The sequence below is a fragment of the Equus przewalskii genome, chromosome 14, assembly GCF_037783145.1.
Source record: "Equus przewalskii isolate Varuska chromosome 14, EquPr2, whole genome shotgun sequence".
NCBI lineage: Eukaryota > Metazoa > Chordata > Mammalia > Perissodactyla > Equidae > Equus > Equus przewalskii.
Window position 1 is genome coordinate 78,163,453 of NC_091844.1, and position 15,292 is coordinate 78,178,744.

Sequence of the window (15,292 nt, forward strand, 5' to 3'; positions counted from 1 at the left end):
TCTTTGCCATATCCCATGTCTCTTACTTTCTTACCTCTCTCATTTTGGTGTATATTCCACAGTAACTTCCTGAGGAAGGATTTGTGGAAGATAAGTTTTTTAGATCTTTCAAGTCTGAATTTTTCTCTCAGCTTATGTTTGACTGATAATTTGGATGCGTATAATATTCTATATTTGGAAAATATTTTCCCTCAGAATTTTTAAGACACTGCTTTCATGTGTTTTCAGATTCTATTTTTTGGTTGGTTTTTCCCCTGAAAACCAACTTATTTATTTCTTCTTTATACCTACTGTTATTAAATTTCATAATGATGTATCTTTTTTCATACGATGTGTTGGGCACTTGGAGGACCCTTTCTACCAAAACATCAGATCCTTTAATTCTGGAAAATATTCTTGTGTGATTTCTCTGAAAATCTACTCTGGATTTCCTGAAATTCAAATGAGGGTCTTCTGATTGGTCTGACTTCCCTTTTTCAAATTGTTTTGGCCTCTCCATCATCTTAGAGACTTTCTATACAAATGACATGACCTTTGGCTGCCCATCCATATTTAAGAGTGAGGCCCTAAATAGCCTTGTGTGCATGTATGGAGTTTACTAACTGGTAGGTTTTATTACAATGTGATCAGGCAGGGATCTGACTGGGTCTTTGGGTCAACTTTCAAATTCAGAATTCATAGATCCTTTTTTCTTGTTTTGATCAGTCAGTTTCTGCAATGACAATTTCTCCATTCTTTTGCCAAAATGTGCCTGGGGAGATGTGTGTAAGCTGGGTGCCACCATTTGGAGAGTCAGGCGGAGATCAGAGCCTGGGGTTGGAGTGGTATCCCTCTGTGGTTGTATATACTTTTACTTTGTCCTCTGCTTTTAAGACAAAACATCGCCCTGTTTTCAGCTGTGCCTGGCGTCTCCGAGATGATGTCCTCTGCAATTCAACTCCTTTAGGAGTAAAGTTTCAGCATTCTGCCAAAATGGGTGCATGGGGTATGGGCAGGCATCTGGAGGTCTAACTGCTCCTTATGAAGACTTTTCGCTAATGCTCCAGTTTTTAAAAAAGCCTCATTCTGAATCCCTACCTCCAGAGAAACCCTGGGGCCTCTGATTTGGAGCCTTTCCCTAGTTCTAGGGCTCATATCAGCTTATTTCTAGTTGGTCTACTGAAGGAAGTTAGATTCACTTTTCTTCTTTCTTCCCAGTCAGATACCATTAATCCATCTGTTTCAAGCTTGTAGAACTTTGTTGACCTCTCTTGTTTGCTATTGTCTCTTCTCCAGTTTAGTCAACCTACCGAAGAAAGTTGGGTTATTCTTCTCTCTGCTAAGTCATTTAGCACTAATCCATCTTTTTTCCAGCTTCTAAAATTTTGTAGGTATCTCTTGTTTGCTGTAGACGCCTTTCCTCTTCTCTTTGTCCTTGTGGCTCGTGCCTTTTGCGTTCCTTTACTATCATTTTAGTGGGATTCCAGGAGGGAGTGGAGATAATGTGTGTGTCCACGGGGCATTCTCTGGAAAGAGAAGGCGGAGGCCCAGGGAACCGAACTGACAAGTGTGGAACCTGCAGTGGTGAGGCAAAGCAGAATCCACCACCGCGGCCAGAGCTCGCTGTCAGGACTAGTTGGAGGAGGAGCAAGGCAGAGACAGCACATATACCACTGGAAGAGTGGAGCATGTCACCCAGACATAGCTGTAGGAATTCATTTAGTTTATTCCACATGCCTGTATTGGCGCCTCCTCCATGCAGGTCCAGGCCAGCCCACTCCAGAGTCCCCACCCTATCTCTTTGATTTGCTCTATATCAAGAGAGATCAGAGAAGTAACTTTACCTAATACCTTGTCCCTCTTTTGAGCCGCTCGAAGCCCAGTAGCCAGAGACCCTGTGTTCTGCCTGTGTTAACAGAGGTTTGATATTAAAGACTGATGGGGGCGGAACTACTCGCTAATCTAGGTTTTCTGGTGGTGCACTTTCGATGAACAATGCGCCTTTGATCTTCGGAAGCAGGCCGCAGAGTCCTCTGACATGGGGCCTGGAGCAGCCCGTGGAGGTCAGTTAGAGGCCCTGTGAGTCCACTTTCCCTGGCTGCAGGTTGGAGTGATTTGCATTTCAAAGGCTCCAGATAAACTCCACAGGAACACTTGGGGGAAAAATTTACTTCTAATTCCTAATGACTCAGAAAGGCTTGGTCATCGTTGGCCACCCAGCTGAAGCCTGTCCAAGAGTGAGTTTTAGAGTGAAATAAGAGAAGGTAAAATGCAGCCAAGCACAGGGAAGATGTGAGAGACGTGGAGAGGCTGAATGAGGAAGAAAGAAAGAATGGGGACCTAAAATCAGTTAGAAGTACCATGTTAATATTTTACCTGCATTTCCATCAATTTCCTTTCATTTTCAGTGTAAGAGCAGGAAGGGCTGCTGGCCCGCTGGTGTCATGAATGGAGGAACTGAGGTCCAGGAGGCCAGATATCTTGTTTATGGCCCAAGTCGGTGAGCCAGGAATAGAAGCCAGGTGTCCAGTCTCCTAGCTGTGTTCTTCCCCTCTGCAGCTCAACCAGCTCGGAACACTGCAGATATTAGAACAGGCTAGCCAGTTTGGGTTGGGAACCTATCATGATGAGACAAGGAGGAAGTGGATTAGGAGGAAGAGGTCTACAACTATAAGACTGTCCCTTTAATTTCTCTTGTTGGGTGTCTATTTTGGAAGTTTTAGAACTTTCATAGTGACTATGACAGCACTGTGTATCAAGAGCCTCGGAACTGTATACCCTTTAACCAAGCAAATGCATTTCTAGAAATTTATTCTCCAAAAATAATTTAGATGTGCACAAAATTTTAGCCAAAGGAATGATTATCTCAATGCTTTTTGTTTTTTAATCAAAAAATTAGAAACATCCAACAGTAGGGGTATAGTTAAGTAAATTTTGACACATCCACATGATGGACTACCACATAGCTGTTAAAGCAATTTTATAGAAGGTATTTAACAAAATAGAAAACAATGTTTGACATATAAATGGATAAAGTATGGTACAGAAGAGAATGTAGCATGTGTGCTATTTTTGGATATGTAATACATACATGAATACAAAAATAACTAGAAGTATATCTAAAAACTTAATAGTAGGTATCTTGCATAATAGAATTATTGTCTTTTAGTATTTTTCTATATTTTTCACATTCTCTAGAATGGATATGTATTGCTTTTCACTGAAATAAAACAATTTAAAACCATCTCAGAGTGACAATCAGTTACCAAAGACTATAACAAGACGATTTTTAACTGACCCCGCTTGTATAAAAGGTTGGTTCTTCTAAGTATCAACTTATAAGCATCCCATAATAGTTATCCTTTTTACCCATCCTGCCAGGTCAGCCATTTTGCATGTGCTGGCCTTACAGTTAGACTTTTAAAAAAAAACCATTGAACTAAATTGTTGTGTTTTTTAAAATCTCAGAATAATCCCTATCAGACAATAGATAAAAGAGATTTCTAAAGCTTTGAAGCAGAAACAAGCAAATCATTAGGGATCTTGGCTCGCAAATTTTAAACAAAGATACATATAACTGTCCCCATTGTGTGACTTCAGAACAAAACCTGCAGAATCAATCTTGACAACCTTTGGATGGTTTTACTTTGTAGGTCTCAAACCAAAGGGTAATAAGAATTTACAAGAGGCAGCTCCGACTGTGAGGTCTGAAGTCGACTGTTGCCAAAACAAAGGCTGGTTGGTGAATTTGTAGGGTGAGCCCATCATCCAAACCAGGGCAACAGGCGGAAACCAGGACTGTCTGGGGCAAAAGGGGACTTATGGTCAACCTCTGAATTTGGCTTCTTTTGCAAGGCAGTTCTGTTCAGGGAGGCTGTGGTGTTCGATTGTGTTGAATGTGGGACTTGGACATGCCCTGGGAGGCAGCCACCAGCTTGCCTGATGGGGAAGCTGAGGCACAGAGTGGGAAGGAACTGACCCCAGGCCGAGCTGAACTTGTGCCAGAGGCAGCTCCTAAACAATGATCCAAGGCTAAATGCCTTTTGTGATGGTTTTCTGTAAAAGAAACAAAATCTTTTTACCTAAGGCCGTGCAGAGGGTGCTAAGGCATTCAGAGGAGAGAAGGGAGCACACAGAAACAGAGCGAGACCTGCAAGAAAGACCCGGCATTAAACCCCAGTTTTAGTTCTGACTTCATGACTTTGGGGGCAGTTACTTCATCACTCTGAACCTCAGTCTCTTTTTCTTAAAACTGGTAGGGTAATAACTACCTCACAAGGTTGTACTGAGTACATCATTATCATTCAGGTTGTACATTGACTTTTTTAATTGCGGTAAAATACATATAAAATAGAAATGCAATTTATCATTTTAAGCGTACAGCTCGGTGGCATTAAGTGCATTCACATTGCTGTGCAACCGTCTCCACCATCCATCTCCAAAACTTTTTCATTGTCGCAAACAGAAACTCCATTCCCATTACACGTTAGCTCCCCATTTCCATCCACTCCCCCCAGGCCCTGGCAACCAACATTCTACTTTCTTTTGCTATAAATTTGACCACTCTAGGGACCTCATATAAGTGGAATCGTACAATATTTGTCCTTTTGCATCTGGCTTATTTCACTTAGCATAATATCTTCAAGGTTCATTCATGTCGTAGCATGTGTGAGAATTTCTTTCCTTTTTAAGGCTGAGTAATATTCCACTGTCTGTGCATATCACATTTTGTTTATCCATTCCTCCCTTGATGGATATTTGTGTTGTTTACACCTTGTGAATACTGCTGCTATGAACGTTGATGTGCAAGTATCTGTTTGAGTCCTTGTTTTCACTTCTTTTGTGGATATATCTAGGAGAATTGCTGAACCCCAGGGTTATCTATTACTATTAAATGATGCTTATACATATAACCTTGGACAGGTTACTAAACCTTTTTGAGCCTCGTTGGAAATAATAACTCTCTCAGGTTCTACCCTAAACATAAGTTACTATATGCATTGTGATGATAAATAATAATGTAGGTTAAAAAAATTAGTTGGTTGCTCCAGGACTGTGAACAGGTTGGGGAGACCAAAAGCATTTGTCCTTGTAAGGAGGCCTCTGCTGAGCTCCTCCTGCCCTTGCAAACCCTACATTTCCAGAGATTTCCCCTCCCAGCCCCAGTGCCCCTCATCTCCCTCCAGCAGATTGCGCTCCTGGAAAGTTGTGTTTAGTCATATTTTAAACGCTCATTATTCGAGGAACCCTGCGGTGGTTCCTTCTGTAAATGCAAGGCTTCATTGGGGGAGGAAATAACAAGCTCTAAATTACTTGTAATAAATTAGAGCTTTGATGTAAAGAGTTCTGACCTATATGCAGGACTTCACAGTTTACAGGCGGCTCTCCCCTGTGCTGGTTGGAGTCATCTGGCGCGCATAGGTGCAGTCATCCGGGCAAGCTTGTATAGCGAGAAAGGTGGGCGGAGCATTGCAGCAGAAAATAGGACTTTGGAGAGCCACGGTCCTGCCTTCAAATTCCTTCCCCACTACCAACTGTGCAACCTGAGCTAAGTTCCTTCGGCTCCCTGGGCCTCCATTTTCTTACCTGGAAGATGGAGATGGGAACTATGCCACGGACCTGTCGGAAGGATTAAATAAGATGGTAGGACTTAGCCCAGGGTGGGACTCCAAAGCGGGCTGTCCTGCTAAAGCACAAGCGCTAGATTCATACGAAATCTCAGAAATCATGTTCTAAAAGGAGTTGTTTTTGTGAGAGTTTCAGATCAGTAAAAATAAAGTCATTTTTCCTGCAGAAACGTCAGTGATAAAAGTCTTTTCATCACCATAGATTTATAGGTTTCCAGCCACCTGGCTGAAGCGATCCCTGTGTTTGGTGACAATTAGCTCTCACTTATGAGCCAGAAATTTGTCCTACCTCCCTGCTGAGCGCCCTCACTCCTTTATCACCGGTCCTTTGTAACAGGAAAGTGCAAAGTTCTACAAGCAGCAAGATTTTTATAGATGGAATCTGTGATCAGTAGAATGCAAACTGCGTTCCCTAAGCGATGGCTTAATGTATAAGCTCCAAGATAAAAACTGGAAGTGGTTTTCTAGATCAAGGGCTGTTACTTCCCCCATCAGTGGAGGGGCAACCGCCCTGTCATCTATTTAGTGCTTTCTGGAACTTTTGCATTCTTCAGATTCCCTCCAGCCCCCTAGATAGGTAGCGCGGGACCATTGTCCCCATTTACAGCCCACAAAACTGAGTTCCAGAGAGGTGAGGTCAGTGGCCCCAGGAGACCCAGCTGACCGGTGGTTAGGATGCCATCTCTTCTCTCCCCACCAGGTGTTTGGGCCCCAGAGCCGGAGAGTCCCCAGGTGCCCCACTTTCCTGCCCCCTGTCCAGGGCCACCCTAGCAGCCTCCAGTGGGGGACCCCTATGCCCTGCCCAACTTCAGGCAATGCCAGGCTGAGGGTGGAAGGACCTCTTGGGGAGCTGGAGGCTGAAAGCTACAGAGGGGGGCCTCTTCCAGGGAAGACTGCTGTTTGTGGAACCGAGCAGCCCTTGAGTTCATTAATAAATCGGAACTGTCATTCTTGACGATTCAGTCAGTTGCACTGTGCCTGAGGAGGCAGACTGCCTGCCTACAGGCCTGAATGGAATTCCTGGTGTCGGAAACATCCTGGAGAACAAAGCACCCTTATCTCTGGTGAGGCAACCGAAATTCGAAATTCCAGGGGGCTCCTGCCCCCTCCTCTGGGCTTAGCTTGCCCCTCCCTCCAGGGGCCACCATCTGGGCTCATAGACTAGCTGGCCCCTCACCTGGCATGTCCTTGGTGTCCGCTAAAGACTTGTTGAAGAAAGGACAGGTCAGCCTTGGTGTTTCCATCTGTGAAATGGAATAACTGTAGTACTTAATTCAGTTCCGCTGTGTGTATTAAGAAAAATCAGCAAAACAGCTGGGAAGATGGAAAATGTCCAGTGGGTGGGTAGCAATCATTATTCTGTGGTTAGGAGAGGAGAGGAGAGCTCTACCTCCTGGGTGTACCCAGAAGGCCTCTTCCCTCAGGGAGCCTGATCCTGGGCCTTGAAGGAGGCGAAGTAGAGGACCATCTGGAAGCGGGAACAATAGCACCCAGGTGGAGGGACCGTGGGGCAAAGGCAGAGTACAAAGAGGGGGCAGGGTGGGAGATGGGGGTCAGACTTGTGCATGCTCGCTGCCAGGCCCTCTTCCCTGCTGCGTATTCAGAGTGAGATGACAGCCCGCTCCCGGTTGCTCCTCCTGCCCTCCCGAAGCTCAGTTCACGGCACATGAGTGAAAGTGTACACGCTTGTCTGCAAACTTCCTGCAGCTGAGAGGCCAGCACAGCCAGTCAGAGCAGCCCTTCTTGTGCTTAATGCGCATCTGAATCTCCCAGGCTCTTGTACAAATGCATATTCTGATGCTGTGGGTCTGGGGTGGGGCTGAGACTCTGCAGGTCTAAAGCTCCCGGGGATGCTGAGGATCCTGGCTCGGGGACCACACTTTGAGTAGCTGGGCAGGGGAAGCCCCTAGTAACACTCCTGGAACTTCTGGCTCCCAGAACCCGTGGTGGGTGGGAAGCGATTCTTTGCTGCCTTGTCCCTGTAAGCCTGTCTCTGGAGTGGGGGGTGTGTTTGTGTGTCTCCCTGTCTTCTATCTGACGTCTCTCTGCTCCTCTCCTGTTGCTCTCTCTTTTTCTCTGATTCCGTCTCTCTGACTCCGTTCCTGTTTGGGTGTCCCTCTGTCTCTCTGGCTCCATCTCTGCCCTGGGTCTCTCCCCTGGGTCTCCACCTGACTGCGTGGGGCTTGGGCCTCAAATGCTGCCTGGCCATTCTAGTCTGCCTGTCAGAAAACTCTTCTGGGCTCTGGCTGGCGATGGGAGTCATCACGTGGCAGGGAGAAGAGCAGAGTGCTAACAACTGGCTGACAGCTGGTCACAGCTGGTGACAGCTTGGGCAGGCCTGGGCGTGGGAAAACACAACTCATGCAGCAGCAGCTGGGAAGGGGACCACACTCAGATGATGAGCCGACAGACTGCCACACAGCGAGAAAAGGGCAGAGCCCAAGTCCCCACGCCTGCCAGCCCTGGGCACTGTCCCACGGAATGAGCCAGACACACAGGATGGCCCTGAGTCTTTCCCCCTCCAGACTTCCCCGCAGCCCCGGTCAGAGGGGGCCGCTCTGTCTTGGCCACGAACAGCTGCTCCTGCTCCTGCTCGAGCAGAATGTGGATTTTAAGTGGTGGGTCCAGGAAGGGTAAGAAAGAAGCATCTGTGTGTGTCCGTGAGGACACTCCCGTGGAAATTCTGTGTGTGTGTGTTTGCTCGTGCGTGCTCTGGGCCAGGGCAGAGTGTATCAGAGGGCTGACATTTCTAGAAAGCTAAGAGCCTATTGTGAAGATTAAGTGGGTGAATACAGTGCCTGGCAGGCAGTAGAGAGCATAAAACACCAATGCTGGTCATTATCGTCATCATTATTATTGCCACTTTAAACGTTAAAATTTTTTTCTATCCATTTTGAACAGAAATGATTCTAAAATGTGCTACAAATGGCCTTCTCTTCTTAATCCAGGGACACCGAGCTAATGAGCCCAAGAGCACGTGCTGCTGCTGGAAGGGGCCGGCACAGAGCGGTTCAGGCTGCTGGCTCCCCCCGCCCTGCCCTGCAGTTCCGGGGGTCTCGTTGTAGTTTGAGCCTCCGCCCGTCCTCCAGGCTGTCAGCGAAGACTGCAGGTGGCCTCCCTGGAGACCCCTCCCCGTTTGCTGCTGCTAACAGCTTAGCAAGCAGAGGACCGGCACTGCCAGTCTGAGTGCAGAGGAAGAGCCAGCGGGCGCTCCGGGAGGCCTCAGAGGCTTTTTGGACAATAAAGGGTATGGCAACTGGGTATCCACTTGGTGGCCATGACTTTGATTGTTCAACAGCTCCTCATTTCTTATTTACCTACTTTTGGCTGATATTCTGTGTGTGTGTGAGAGAGAGAGAGAAAGAGAGAGACAGAGACAAAGGGAGAGAGAGTCACAAAGGCCACTCCCCAGTACCCGAGAGCGTAATGAGGCCTATTCTGGCACCCCAGCCTGATGCTGATTATTTCACAGCTGAAGGCTGTCCTCTAGGAGACCTGACTTAGCGTCTCCAGAGGTTCATTGTTTAACTCCAGGACCTGTGGGGACAAATGTATTCACACCAGCCCTCCCTCACGCTCTGCTCCCTGGCACAGCTAGTGCTGGAAAGGGGGACCAAGAAGGTATTAGACAAACCCTCAAAAATTACGCTAATGTGCTTAACCCCCATGATGGCTCGCTACCACCTTTAGAGGAATCCAAACAGCTTTCCACGGCTGCCCTTCTCCTGTCTCCAGCTTCCAGCTCTGTCTTGGCTCACCAGACCCCACCACAATGGTCCTCTTTCATTCTCCCCAAACATTCCAAGGTCTTTATGCTGACAGTCCTTTGCACATACTGTTCCACCTGCCTGGAATGTTTTCTTCACCCCCATCCACCGCTCCCAAGCTTGCTGACCTCAGTGTTGCCTCCTCAGAGAGGCCTTAGCTAACCGTCCTACGGGGCTATCTACCACCTTCACTCTGTGTATGTCCTTCAAAGGCATTTATCACCGTTTGGAATGATTTTGTCTCCTCTTTTCATTCGTGACCTACTCCCCTCCACTCCCAACTAAACTGTAAGCCCCCTGAGGGCAGAGGCAGTGTCTGGTTTGCTCACCACCTTATCTCCAGCCTCTGGCACAGCCCCTCCCACCCACTAGGCATTCAGTAAATATTTATTGACAGAACGAATGAATGAAAAACATTGCATATCTCAGAAGTCCTGGCCTCACAGAGCAGAGGCATTCCAAATGACTGAAAGGGATGTCAAGTGACCTGAAGGAAGGGCTGGCCACCACCATCTACTGAGTCCTCCACTCAGCCTGCTAAGGAGGAAGACGATAAAACAAGACGTCTATGGGTAGTGGGGAAATGTCCTGGTTACTAAGGCTCCACCAAATAATATCCCGAAACTTAGTGGCGTTAAGCAACTGTTGATTATGCTCACTCATTCCGTGGACTAGGAATTCAGACAGGACACAGTGGGGATAGCTTGTCTCTGCTCCATGATGTGTCAACTGGGAGACTCAAAGCGTGGAGCCTGGGATCATCGAAAGGCTGGTTCCCTTAGCAGTCTGGTGGCTGTGTCTGCTGGGGGCCTCAGCTCCTCTCCATGGGCTTCTCCATGTGGACTCTCCTTGTGGGCTAGTTGGGGCTCCCTCACAGCATGGTGGCTGATTTCAAAGACAAGCATCCCCAGAGATCTAGTAGATGCCATATTGTCTTTTATGAACTCGCCTCAGAAATCATGCATCATCATTTCCTCCACATTCTCTTCAGCAAGGCGGTCACGATGCCCCACCCACGTTCAAGGAGAAATAAATTTTACCTCTTCAGAGGGAGTGGCAAGGTTCTAGAAGACCATGCATGCGGGACAGAAAATATGGCTGTGCTATTTTTGGAAAATACAATTGACCACCAGGAAATATTAAGCAATAATACAGGATGAGAAGGGGCCCCAATACCCTCCAAGATTTCACATCACAGGAGTGGGCTTGGCATGAAATAATCATCATAGTAGAAAACAAAGGGAGCAAACGAAAGCAATTTTAGGCTGACTGCCTGCTTACATAACAGGCCCTGGGTGGATATTTTACATACACTATTTCACTTAGCGAGATAAGGTTAGTTGAGCCTTTCACAGGAAGCATTACAAAGCTTTTTTACACATGATATTTTTAAATCCTCATTACAAACCTCCCAGCCCCAGAATGCCAGCTTTACCCATGAGAAAACTGAGGTTCAGAGCAGGTAGGGGGCTCTGCCCCAGTTCCCAAAGCCTGGAAACAGCAGAGTCTGCTCCAGGAGCCTGAGATTCGGTGCTATGGCCCCCCAGGCACACGCAGCTCTGATGACAGACAGACACAGATAGGATTTCAGACCCTTTAGACCAGGCAAAGATGTTGACAATTTAATATCATTTTGCACTTTGCAGCTGGTGTGAAAACAGACATTCTGCTCTGGGAGGTTTCTGTGAGTTCCTCTCACAGTCACCCTGCTGTCCCCTGAGTGGCTTCTCCTGTGCCTGTGGATAATGCAACCATTCCAGGTCAATCCCCAAATCAAATCAGGATGAAGTCCCGTCCCCTCCGGAGAGCCAGCCTCACTTTCTCACGAAGTGTGGTTTTGGGAAGGTGCACACTGATTTCTGGGGCTCTCATGAACGCATTGGATTTAGCACAGCTCTGTCGCTGCCACACTCTGGTCAAGAGGGAAGAGTGAGGACAAGTCACTTCACTTGCGTGAGCTTCGGTTTGGCGCTCTGTGGAACGGGGACAATGTCAGCTCCCTACCTGCCCCCAGGTTATTGGGAGAGTAAAATGAAGAGGTGGGAGAAAAGGTGAGGCCTGAACCCTCAAGCCCTGTGTGCATCGTCCAGCGCTGGCCAAAAAAGGAACCCATGGGGCAAACCCACTGTCCTCTTTTGGGGTCCAAGTTTTGAATGTGTCTCCATTGGAAAATCTGCGTATATTACTTTGGTTAAAACTAGCTACTGTAACAAATAAACCAGAAAATGTACAATGGCTTAAATCAAGTAGAAGCGTTTGAGAGACTTGCCTTCATCCCAGGACAAGTAGGAACTGTGCACCCCTCACCCACCTCCGTTTGCAAGTGGAGGGGGACCAAATGGAAGTGCTTTACCCAATCTTGGTCCCCAAATGTAACAAATCCCTCTTGAGGGTATTTAGCTTTGGATTCTGGGCTCCAGCTGCATAATTTCACTGCATGGAGCTGCACAATGATTAACTGAACCACCTCTATAGGCTGATTCTGTTTTCGTTGTTGTTGATGTAATTTTAAATGACAAGCTATGTTGTGAACATAGCTTTAAAATGCACTTTATGTTATTTTGTTGAGGTCTTGAGATGGAGAAGATTTAAAGATGTGTGCTTAGTCTGAGTTTTGACTCAGAACTTTGCAGGTTTCTTTATATAACTTTTCCTTACAGAAAGCCTCAAATGCAGACATCCTATCGTCCATAACCTAGTTTCAACATTATCAACATTTTGCTAATCTTCTCTCATCTGTCTAGACTTTTATTTTTAACTTCCTAGAGTGTTTTGCAATAAGTTCTAAACACCATGTAATTTTACATAAATTAGATAACATTTAGATTTTTCAAGCTTAGAATTAGATACTTTATTCACATGGCTTAAAGTGCAAGTTTGTCACCTACGTAGTTCTCCTCCCAGAGGTTACCAATATTATCTGGCCCTTGTACATCCCACCTAGGATATTTTATGCATTTTCCTACTTTTTTACCCAAAGGCATCATATTATAAAGACTGTTCTGAGACTCTCTTTTTTTCCACCAAGTAACATACTGGAAATTTCTCCTTATTTGTTTATGAAGAGCTCCTTCATTTTTTTTTTATGACTGTATACTATTTCATTGTAGGGATATATTATAATTTATTGAACTAGTTCCTCTTAGGTCATTTCCCTCCTCTTGCTGTTACAAACAACACTGCAGTATATAGCCTTGTCCGTATCACACCCCAATCTTTTTTTTTGGTGAAGAAGATTGGCCCTGAGCTAACATCTGTGCTGGTCTTCGTCTATTTTGTATGTGGGTCACTGCCTCAGCATGGCTGATGAGTGGTGTGGGTCTATGCCCAGGATCCCAACCCGCAAACCTGGGCCACCGAAGCGGAGTGTGCAGAATTTAACCACTACACCATGGGGCCAGCCCCCCTGTATCATTATTTTTAATCCCTATGTGCCCATCCACAATCTCATCCCCTTCCTTCCCACCTCAGAGTTTCTTCTTACTCTACATCTTGGATTTCATTGTCTCTTGCTTTTCCTTAGAGTTTTGCCACACATGTTTGTATCCTTACACAGTACCTTGCTCAGATGTGCATGATTTTGAACTTTAGGTAAAGAGAACCCGCTTGGTGTACTCCCCTGTGAGTTGCTTTATTTCTTTAATATTAAGTTCCTGAGATTTACCCATGATGCTTCATGTAGCTGCAATTCATTCATTTTTACTTCTTTTTTTTCCTCCCCAAAGCCCCGATACATAGTTGTATATCCTAGTTGTAAGTCATTCCAGTTCTGCTATGTGGGACACCAGCACAGCATAGCTTGATGATCAGTGCGTAGGTCCACATCCAGGATCTGAACTGGCAACCCCCAGGCCACCGAAGTAGAACGTGCGAACTTAACCACTCGGCCGTGAGGCCGGCCCCCTTGCCCCCATTTTCACTCCTGTATGCTATTCTGTTATACTGATATGTCATACATTTCCTTAGTCATTATTGGTAGGCTTTTGCATTGTTTCCAGTTTTGCCATTACAAACAATGCTGCCTTGAACACACTTTTATGCATCTCCTCCTGCACAAGTAGAATAGTTTTTCTAGGGTATTTACTAAGGAGAAGAACTATTGGAATCCATGCAGATGTTTATCATGTGTTGCCTAATTATTTTGCAACCTCACCAACAGTTGTTATTTCCAGACTTTTTAATTTTTGCCATTCTGGTATTTCATTACGATTTTAGATTGCACTTTTCTAATTAGTAATTAAATTGAGCATCTTTTCATGTGTTTATTGATTATAAAAGTTTCTTGTTAGGCAAAGTGCCTCTTCAAGTCTTTTGCCAAATTTTCAATGGTGTTTATTTTATTACGTGGATAATAATTAATGCTTTGTTTGTTACAGGTATTAGAAATGAATTCTCCAAGTTTGTAGGCATTGTTTTTCCCAGTTTGTGAAAGTCTGCATTCTCTTTATGGTGTCCTTTGAATGAGAGTTCTTCATTTTAATATAGCTTAATTTATTTGCCTTGCATTTTATTATTTGTATATTTTGTGACTTGTTCAAGAAATCCTTCTCTTTCTTGAGGTCAAAAATATATTCTCCTGTATTCCATTCTAATATCTTATAGTTTTCCTATTCCTATTTACATCTTTTATTCACCTGGAATTGATTTCTGTGTATGGTGTGAGGTAGGGGGTCTAATATCACATTTTCCATATAGATAACCAACTGTCCCAACATCATTTATTAAAATTCCATTCTTTCCCCTCTGATTTGCAATGCCCACTCATAATGTCATATATCCGGGTCCCTGTATGTGTGGGTCTGGTCCTGGCTCACCAGTCTGCCCTCACTTACCTGCTCAGTAGTTAATCTGACTGTTCCTGAACTGGTGCTGCATTGTCTCCATTATCATGGCTTTATAATAATTCTCAATATCTGATAAGATTTGCCAAGTCCTTCAGTTTGTTCATCACCTTCAGAACTGTCTGGGATATTCTTGGCCTGTGCTTTTGTATATACATTTTAGAATCAAATACTGTTCTGAAATGGGGGTGGTCTCTACTTCTCAGGATGCTATGAGGATTTAATGAAATAATGTGTGAGAAGTGTCTGCCGTAATTAATAGATACTTGGTAAGCGATTGGGGAAATAAGCTGGCAGAGTCACCTTGGGGAAGGCATTCTCACTCTCTGGATCTGCGCTCCACCATGACGTGGTGTGACAGTCTCATTCTTCCCAGCACCTCTCAGAGTTGTTGTGGGAGTGGGCGTGAGAGAAGAGATGTAAGAACACTTTGTAAACTGCAAGCTGTCTGATACTTCGTATTTATTCCACAAGGATTATCAGGCGGTTATTGTTATAATTACGCAGCCATTGGATGAGAGATAATCCACCCTGAAGGGCTCCCCAAATGCTTGGCAAACGTAAGGACGTTCACAGTCCCATTCCTCTTAAGAAGCATTTTCTAGTTTCACAGTTACCGTGAAGGCCTTTACACGCATATGCTTTTATTCTGATTGCACACACATGTTTAGCTCACTGAAATAGTGTACGAGGAGTTGTTCCTGGGCACTAAGCTGTGAAGGAAGAATCTTGGGTACCAGGAAAATGAGATATTATGGTACAGTTGACTTTGCTCCTGTAGGGGAGGACAAACTTCCTTCTACCCTGTTAGATTCTGTAACTTGGCCTAGGAATTAAATGGACATAAGACAGATTAATAGGAGAAGAGAATACAAATTTTCTTTAATATTGTACAATTACACAGGAGTCTTCAAAAGGAAAAAGTAGACTTGAAGAAGCTGTGAGACACAAAGGCTTGTATACTTTTTACACAAAGGGCAATAAATTGTGGGGATGTGACAAGACAAAAGGGCTTGGGCTGGGGGAGTAAGTTGTGTGATAGAGAGCAGGAAATATACTGGGGAAGCTGACAGAAGAT